Consider the following 9,869-nt stretch of genomic DNA (forward strand, 5'->3'; position numbering starts at 1 on the left):
GTGACATTATCTTTCAAGTCCGTCAAGTGTACCCCACATAAGGTAGCAACAAAGAAATGAGCCAGCATGAGGAATTCATATACAAGAGTTGTCTAATGCAACTCACAAAAGGACCAAAGTGGAACTTTGAGAGGGCAACGTGAATTTCAAATTCAATAAGGGGCCCTGAAACTCTTTTCAAGTAACCATGAAATGGATTCACTAAAAGAGCCTATTGCCTCATGAGTTCAACGCCGCAAAAATTTTAAAAATCCGTCCAGTACGACCGGAGTTACAAAGATTTATTGCACGCTGCAATCGCATTCTCTCTTCTCTCGTCCCGAGGGAAGTGCTGGAAGCTAAGCAGGGAGGGATGGCAGGGGCAAAGAAAATACGTCACACGCGCCTCGTGACCTTGAGCACTTTTCTTTTTTTTTCTTCGAATACGTGGCTTTTTCAGTGTGATCACGCGCGCACGTGTGGACAAGTCGCGGCCTCCCGCGGCGATCCCTGTAACGACCGAGCGCGCCATGTTCAAATCAGCCAATGGCTGATAGATGGCCTTCTACGAGTGATTTTTGAGTTTCCTCCGTCATTTTTCAAGAGAAGAGAAAGCAATTTTTAGCTGATTTTGATAATATATTGTGAATTCCAGGCCCCGTGCTGCGCTATAATATTTGGCTCGCGTGTTCTCGGGAGCCTCTACTACCAATCGGCAGCGTTTTCTCAACATGCTCAAAAGTGTTGCAGGGCCCCTTTAACGTCGAAGTACAGCAGTGCAGGATTTTGTGACAAAATATGTGGGCTACCAGGGTTAGTCATGCCTATTGATTTTACAGGTACGAGGCCATGAAACATCCACACAAAGAAATGGGGAAAGGAAGGGTTATCAATGACTGTACTTTAAAAGCATGTACCATAAACACCAGATGATACCTTGCATTTCAGTTGTGATTCTAGAGAAATGGTTGTTTAAAATAGGGCCAATATATCTAAAGTCTGATAAAACTTTAGAAGTCTGCAGCATTTTCTCCTCTAAGACTGATGCAAACAAGCCTGAACCAATGCATGCATACAAGCCTGCGACTCTGCCCTCTGAGAACATTGCCGAGTACATGAGCGGAACCATTGTACAGTCGCGAAGGTGTTCAGTTGCTACGCTTGTCGCCTGGATGATGACAAGCTTCTTGTGCTCTCATGAGCTTTCTGCACTCGCATTGCAGCAAAGCTCAGCCTTCGAGTTTCCAAGGTGGGATTGATTCTAATAGGCACTTTAGGCACCAACTTTTATAGCTTTGGCTTTGCTATCAACTTTAACATTAATGTATCTTCATAAATTTTTCAGCCTAAGAACAAGAGGCACAACAGAACTGAGTAAATATGGCATTTTCAACACAATCTTAATGGAAAATTTATGCACTATAACGTCATTCCAGCAGTCTGAAACATGCCAATGTTTAATACAAATACTCACATCTGCTTGTGGCACCAACTTCCTGCCCAGCTTGATTTTCGCCTTATTATGAACACGTGTGTCCGGCTCCAAATCAACGAAGTCATCCACCTCGTCATCAAACATCTGGATCTATACCATATATTCTATTTGTAAGCCAGAAATAAGCACAATGAAATCACTTTCTCACTTCAGAAGGCTACAGCTTGCTGCCAGCTACTCCAGAATAGATTAATTAAAACTAATATACAGGAATGATTATAAGCTTGTGACCCAAATTCAATTCCTCGCTATGAATATTGGAAGTGTATGCAATAAAGACTGCTAGATAATACTTCATATCTTAGCTGCAGCACAGTGGTGCACACACATTTTGACTACACATGATAGAGATATAAGCATAAAATCAAATAACGCCTGTATACGATTAACAACAAGCATTTAAAAAACGACGAAGAAGAAGCACACGCTTCTTCTTCTTTGTAGTCGTTTTTCGAGCTGCTGCTTGTTATTTGAATCATGAACCGACTCGCCCTAACCTACGAGTTGTTGCCTGTATAGATAGTTTTTTTTTTAGGTAAACTTACTAAAACAATTAGCGCATAATTCTGTCACATGAGCAGGATTACTTCAAAATCACGATACTATCTTAACGAGAAATCGCAGTGCGGTATTAATGAAGAAAGTTTCACTAACTAGAGGCTATTCATGAGGGAAGGGGGGGGCATGTTCTGACAGCTTAAACGAGCCTAATCAATAATGCATCATAGCCATGCAAGAATTGTGTGTATACCAGCAGTTTCTAGACAAGTACTCAAAATTTCTGGCGGGATGCACACACGCATCAACGCGATGATTGAAATGTCTTCATGCCCTAGATTTTTTTTATCTGTGTTTCTCAGAAGCGTCGCTTTCTTGTGTACCTTTCTCGAGCTGCAATGCGCTGTGTTCCTAGGCCTTGCATCGGCGCGAGAAGTGCATAGCAACCCCAGCACGGAAAAGAATTTCACCACTCGGGTGCCTTTATTTTCGAGCAGGCACTGATAATACCAGGACTCGGACTCCACTCGGCGGCCCAATAAATTGCAACAAAGCGCGACCGGTTGGGTATACACGAGGTGCTTTTGACCGCGGTCGAGTCGGCTGCTAAATTTCTCAAAAGCGAGCGGGGATTGATAGCGATCGAAACTGTTGGCAGGGCACCGTGATATTGCTGCGAACACCAAAGTATTTACCAACGTGTCGTCAGTAACAGCAGTCAGTTACGACAGTGCCAAGAGCAGCTCGTCCTGTAGTCCAGTCTGCAGCTTCACTTTTTTTGGCCGTTCTCGAGAATGACGACGCAAGCAACGCTGGTTTCCATAGCTCGCTGTGGTTATAAAAAACGCTTTGGACGATACTCCGAAATTTCGCAGCACAGAGCTCACGTGCGCCGATCAACAACTCTACAACTGGCGCTGAGGGCTGCTGCGGGAACCAGGCTGCACACGCATGGTACACACTGTGAAATGGAGTGGCTAGTGGCTGCTGGTATTGTCATGTCAAATTTGTCGGCAGAAGTAACAATTCATAAACATCGCTCTGTAATTTCTCTTTAGGCCGTGTCATATACAAAGAAAGAAATTCGTTCAGTTGTTCAACAAATTCAGATCATTCTTATGCAACAGGAACAATATTAGGCGTAATGAGAACGTACAGAAGTACAGATAAGTTGAATGTAGGGGGTATTACTTGTAGTAATAATTAAATAAACGTGAATAATAACATAATTATGGTGCTCGTTTGCTGATCCGAAGGTAGGAGGACCGAATCCCGGCCGCGGTGGTCGCATTTCGATCAATACAGGCGAAATGGAAGAGGCCCTAGGTGACAAAAATTTCAGAAGCCCTCATTAATATTTTGTCTAACAAGCAAAATGAGCGCTTAAGGTTACCTTTCTTTCCTTCATGCAAAGGAAAAAAGACGATCGATGAACTTGTCAGGCCTCGCCAAAGCAAGCATGTACTTGAAAAAGCTAGAATGTTCGTTATGTGTAGGCTGAAAAAATTGGCAACGAGTAGAATATTTGTGAGCATTAATCACCCCAACAGAGAATCTGCGCCTCCCCATTGACTAATGAAGTTCTTACACTCAATCAACGTTTAACTCATTCATTCAGAGACACGTCTCAGACACAGGCGACGCAGAATACCACGGAACTTCCATTGTGGCTGCCGATGTACTGCAGGTGCTGGTCTGCTTTCAGTGTAATAACGTCGTTTTTCGACAGACACTTCTCGGTAACACCGCATCCTTTATTGCACCGACGATTTCCTCTTTGCCACGCAGGTGCTTTCTAAACAACACTGTGTTTCCAGGTGTCACATGTGCTGTTAAAACGCGAAGCTTGGCACGGATGCATCATGCGAACCAAATGACTGTTTCGTCAACGTGTACAATAAAACTGTTGATTCCTCTTAGGCCACTGATGGAAGCGCTACGCGATCCCATATAGTTTCATGTATATGAACTCTATATCTACTCCAATTGGCCCAAACTTCTCCAGAAAAGAAATCGTGCTGCTCCAAACTGTGATATTTGTTAGCAACTACTGCGAACCTGTTGCAAAACGGCAATGAGTAAATAAAGACAAGGAACTTTAACTGCGTGCCCAACCCACAAGTCCTGAAGAAACCCAAAGCAATCTGGGCATTATCATCCCAGTATAACACATGTATTTCTCTCGTTTGTGCTGCAAAAACGTTCTGGCATATCAATATATGGATGATTTTGTTGTTGTTGCTTTCAATTTACTGACATGCATGCTGACTATATTGGTAAAGCCTGAAGATTCCCCATCCCGAAATGAAGGGTCACAAATATTCTGTTGGCATACCGCAACCCGCACCATGGGGGCCGTGGTTTCCCTGTAAAAAAGATGTGCCGACCGACTTTTTTCTTTTCTTTTTTTTCGTTACAGACACGGTTTTACTACAAAATCGCTCACTTCTCGCCAAAGTGCTACCCATGAGCTACCCGCCACAGTGGTTTAGCAGATTTCACGGTGGTAGTAATGGTGCTCATCTAACCCGAAGGTTAGCGAGACCGAACCCCGGCCGCGGCGGCATTTCGCTGGAGGCCTTGATACACCGTGATGGAGGCGAAATGGTAGAAATTTGCGGAGCCCTCCACTACGGTGTCTCTCATAATCATATCGTGGTTTTGGGGCGCAAAGCCCAAACAATTACAGCCATCAGTGGTGCTATCAAGTGAAATTACGACAAGACAATAGCGACTTAATTACGACGTTATGTTTCGCTGGGTTCGCTCTACTTTCGATTTATCTTGTTCCGTTCCCTGAAAGAAAATACAGTACATTGCTAATGGTGAAATTGTTATAAAACCACACTAGACAAACTTTAAGAAGTACTTCTACAAAATTATGGCAAACTTCTTTTTTTCTTTCAACTCTGGCAACATCTCTCGAAACCGCGTAGTCGAAAGACCCCTGGGAGCGCTTGCACTCTGGCTTGCAGTGCTGGTGCTGTGCATTCTGCCATGTTCGTGTATTGTTCTGTTGATCATACGAGAACTGACGGGCACACGTGCTTTTCAACAAGGCTGAATAGTTCCTGTGCGTTTTACTGCGCGAAAGTTTTCGTACTCGGAGCCGCATTGGGCCTGGGGAAGGTGAGTCGTATTTCGGCCGCTTTTGTTGTTCAGTTAAGGGATCGGGTGATGCTGTAATCGATATTGAAATGCGTATTCGAACACAATAATATAACACCGTGGGCTTCTGCTTTGCTATTCACCGAAATGCAACGATCAATAAGCCGCTGAAAAAAGATGACGCTGACCACAAAATAAAAATAAAAATGTAATAAGACGTTTCGCCGTTCAGGGTGCCGAAACGTCTTTTTTTCATTTTTTTATTTTTCTGTTGTGGTCGTCTTCTGTGTCTTTTTATTCAATGATTCTTCCCGACCAGACGGGCATACGTCGAAGCCTTGATTTCAATAAGCAGCTGTGTTTCAATGGGGCGAAATAATAATAAAAAATAGGCTTGTGTCTCGGGGATCTAGGCCCGTTAAAAATCCCCAGGTGGTCAACATTAATCGGGAAACCCTCACTGAAAGGCGTTGACGGCGTGCCTCGTAGTTAAGAGTCTTGGCTCTTAAAAGTTTTATCATAGTGTTCACTCTTAAAAATCCAGAATTCAATTCACTCATTGAGCTGAAGTTTGCCGATCTGACGTGCACGGGTTTCCTCGCGTTAATAGTGGGAGATGGGCTAAAATTTTAGGTTGATGCCGATTCTAATTGTGCACTTACAACTGATAAGTTCCTTAAGCATTGAGCTGCAGGGAGACCTTTTTTATCCTGACAATCAGCCAGAAGCAGAAGCTGTTGTCAAAAATAGCCCTTTTTCTTCTAGCCCTTTGAGATGCTGCTTGCCATTTGTAAAACAGTTTATTGTATAGCAAGGCACCCAAGTGAGCATTCACGAAGCTATATGGTAACTTGCTAACTATAATACACAACTTTTGATCTTTTATATGTGCGTACAAAGCATCATGGTGGTTACAAAATTCAACAGGGCGTATCAAGCATGAAAACTTTACAAGTACATGCTTTTTGTCTAAGAAGACCAGCACATCCTCAATAGAAATCATTATTCCTCTTACATATGGTTGGTGGCTCTGCACTGGCTCTATTTAATTTATAGTAATTGAAACTGTCTCACAGTACTCTCCTTTTCAAAACCATTCTGCAACAAATCCTGTAAGAAAAGGAAATTGAAATCATTCAATTCATAGAGCGACTGCCCCGAAAGGCGTTTGTCCTGTGTTGGATCCCTGGAGCAGGACAAATTTTTCTCTACTGAGAAGCTTGGTGTTGAGAAGGTGGCTTTCTTATTAGTCTCCTTTATTCGTTCTTTGGAAGGCGCAATTGCATTTGCATGTTTTGTTTGAACACTACACATTTACAGCCTCAAAAACAAGTTGGAAGATTAGCTCAGGCATGTTCCCTGCAATGGTCCCCGCAAATTGTGTGTTGTTTGCATGATGTCCACATTTGAGCCTTTCAGGTTGCCGACTTAGTGTAGTGTTGGTGGTAGAGATAATGGGGAACTTGGAAAGCAGCTGCTTTCATTGAAAGTTTCGGACACAATTGTGAGTGCCCCTCACAATTTTTCAAAGTGATAAAGCTACCTGCCTGCATATACATCAGGCACATTCTCTTCTGCGTACTCTTGTTAGTTGAATTGACAAAATCTACTTCACCAACATCACCATCGTCCTTGTAATTTGAGCGAACAGCTGAGACTCCTCAGGATCTCTTTATCTACAGCAACTTTTCTCAGATTCTTCTCATAACATGAGGAAGAAAGCAGTGTGATCAACTCTGAAGAGATAAGCTCAATAAACTCTGTTCTGTGTGTTTTCTTTTATGTGGTCGTGTTTTTTTGCGCTGTTTATCTCAAGTCTGAAGTGATACAAAGGGTAGCCGAGTAGAGCCTGATTTGTGCTGTGCACTGCTGTGTGTAGTGTTCACAGCACTTCCACCATGATGCTTTGTTCACGTTTATGAATGTACATACATCCGAAACTGATGTGGCACCCAGTGCACGTGGCTGTTGTCATTTGTTCTCAGATCATTCATAGTGATTACATCAGTGGTTATTCTTTTTTAAAGCTGTTGACAAAGCTGAAAATGCAGAGAAAATAAGGATCATCTGGCATGGCCAAATCGCACTGCCATGTTCAATATTTTACGCAATAGTTTTTTGCGACTTCCCTCTAAGACGCATTTCACTCCACAATTCTAAGAAGTGGAGAAAGCATCTGAAACCTCGAAATTGGCAGCATCTGTGTCATGCTTGGAGGAACGGGTACTAGTTCGCAATGTACACAACTGTGCAGATAGCATCCGAAAGGGTTAAAGGTTGGGTGCCAGTACCATGCACATTATTTGATTTCTACGCTTCGCATGGGGCTTGTAACATTAGTTTGCATGATCAACACTTCTTGCGCAAAATTTTCTCAGACAACAGACGAAACAGACACGCACGGGCGCAAACTTCCAACTGATTTTATTATCTACAAGTGACATATATATATACACAAATATGACTATGACAAAAGAAAAACCAATGGCACAGGTGTGCAGTATGTCAGCGCGCATCAGCTACTCCCTCCCCCAAATGTAGTGTTCCTTCCAAGAAGGCCATTTCCTTCTTTGTCAACGAAACTGACGTCATGCTCACGCAGTTGCTGCCCTCCCGTTGCATTTTTGCTGCCTCCACGATCTCTCGCGTGCGCTGATCCCCGTCATGAAAAACAACAGTACACTGTTGATACAAAGGTTTGCACCCACACTCGTGGCAATGAATGGCCAAATTTCCATCCCTGCCCCCTTCCACCCTGTTCGCATGCTCACGCAGACGGTGGTTTGGACACCGACCTGTTTGCCCAATGTAGAGTCGTCCACACGATAGTGACAACTTGTACACGACTTCCTTCGTGCAGTCAACATACCTGTTTCGGTGTTTTACGCCGCATTTTTCCTTTTTGGGTATAAATGGGCTTGTGGCGATGCATAGTTTCGACAGTTTTTCAGGCGCAGACATGACCACTTGTACGCCGGCTTTTGCACCAATCTTTTTAAGATTATGCGAGATGCCGTGCAAGTAAGGAATCACCGCCATCTTTCTAGGCCGCGTGGTCTCCTCATTATCACCCTCATTGTCTTCAGGTGAAGCAGCGGCAGCGTTCTTCTGCGTCCTCCGAATAGCATCAGCCACAGCGACAATTATATCCTGCGGGTAACCGGCTGACGTCAGGCGAGACACCTGCGCGTTGAAGCTTCGGTCCATACCGTGCTTGCACGTCTTACTGAGCGCATTGTTTATACAGGAGCTGATTATGGCTCTCTTCACCAATTTGGTGTGGGCGGACCTAAAGGGCAGCAGTGGTTTCTGGCTACGCGGTTCGTACATCCAACACACCAAGTTTGCGCCCGTCCGTGTCTGTTTAGTCCGTTGTCTGAGAAAATTTTGCGCAAGAAGTGTTGATCATGGAGTACCAACTAGCTCGAACCCACACCTTGTTCAGTTATGATTAGTTTGCATTTCAGTAGCTCTAAATTTTCAAGCCCCAGGGGGGTCTGCCTCTTTTGCCTGTTTTTAATATACAGGTGCTCCAAAAGTAAAACGGAGCACATGAGCTGTGGCCAGCGCGTCCTATCAGAAAAGTGGTTCTTTATTTTTATACGGGAATGATGGCACTACCTTCTCGTACATTTTCGTATAAAAATAAAGAACCACTTCTCTGATGGAGTGTGCTAGCATTCACTTTTGCGTAGCGTGGCCACAGCTCGCGGGCTCTGTTTTACTTTTGGAGCACCTGTACATAACATTGTAAATTATTTATCTTTCAACCTTTTTTCATTCCAGATGGATGCGAAGAATACATATAGATGTATCCGCTGCCAGCACAGGACACATTCTTTGGCCGCCCTTTTTCGGCATTTTTGTGCCTCGCATGGCACAGAGGACAGTGGCAGTTGTAACTTGGAGCGCTGCATCAGAGCGTACAGACTTTACAGTTCATTTTGCAAACATGTTACCCGCCATCACCAACATTTGTTCTCCTCAAGCATCAATGAAAAATCTGTGGACCTGCTGCTGCCAACACACATGATGGAGTGGATGAGCCCATCGAGGAACCTATCGAGGAACCCATCGAGGAAGCCAGTGTTGAGCTTGGTGACAATGTTGTTAGTGCCAGTGATCAGTGCATTATGCATTTGTCTTCTCTACTTTTAAAATCGCAGGAGGGCAGGCAACTGCCGGAAAGCACGGTAAATGAAACAGCTAATGATGTGATCAATTTCACCGCCCTGTGCAAAGAGTCACTGAATTCAGATGCACTGACGCAGATCGAGCAGCTCGGCAGCAAATTGGGTAGGGAGAACCATTGGAAAAGTTTTTTTGACTTTGTACCCTCTAAGACTATAAATCTTTCTGGGAAAGGTAGCAGTGACTGCTTTGAATATGTTTCAATATTGGAAACAATTAGAGCTGTTGCAAGAGCTCGTAATTTGTTCCAAGAAATCGAAGAAGGCCGCTCAACCCTTCTATGCGACATGTGTGACGGCACATATTATCAAGAACACAGCGTCTTCAAAAATGCCAGCAGGAATAAGCGAATTGCTCTGCAACTATATTTCGACGACTTCGAAATTTGTAACCCTCTGGGCAGTAAACGAGGAAAGCACAAGCTCTTGGCTGGATATTTGACCATCCTGAACTTTCCTCCGAAGTTTCGGTCCAGGACAACTGACAAATACCTAGTCCTTCTTGTGAAAAGCTCGCTTGTAGCCAAGTGCTCTTTGCTTGAAGTTGTCCAGCCAATTGTTCAAGATCTCCAGATACTTGAAGAAGTTGGCATTGAACT

This window comes from Rhipicephalus sanguineus, unplaced genomic scaffold (genome assembly GCF_013339695.2).
Source record: "Rhipicephalus sanguineus isolate Rsan-2018 unplaced genomic scaffold, BIME_Rsan_1.4 Seq6564, whole genome shotgun sequence".
NCBI lineage: Eukaryota > Metazoa > Arthropoda > Arachnida > Ixodida > Ixodidae > Rhipicephalus > Rhipicephalus sanguineus.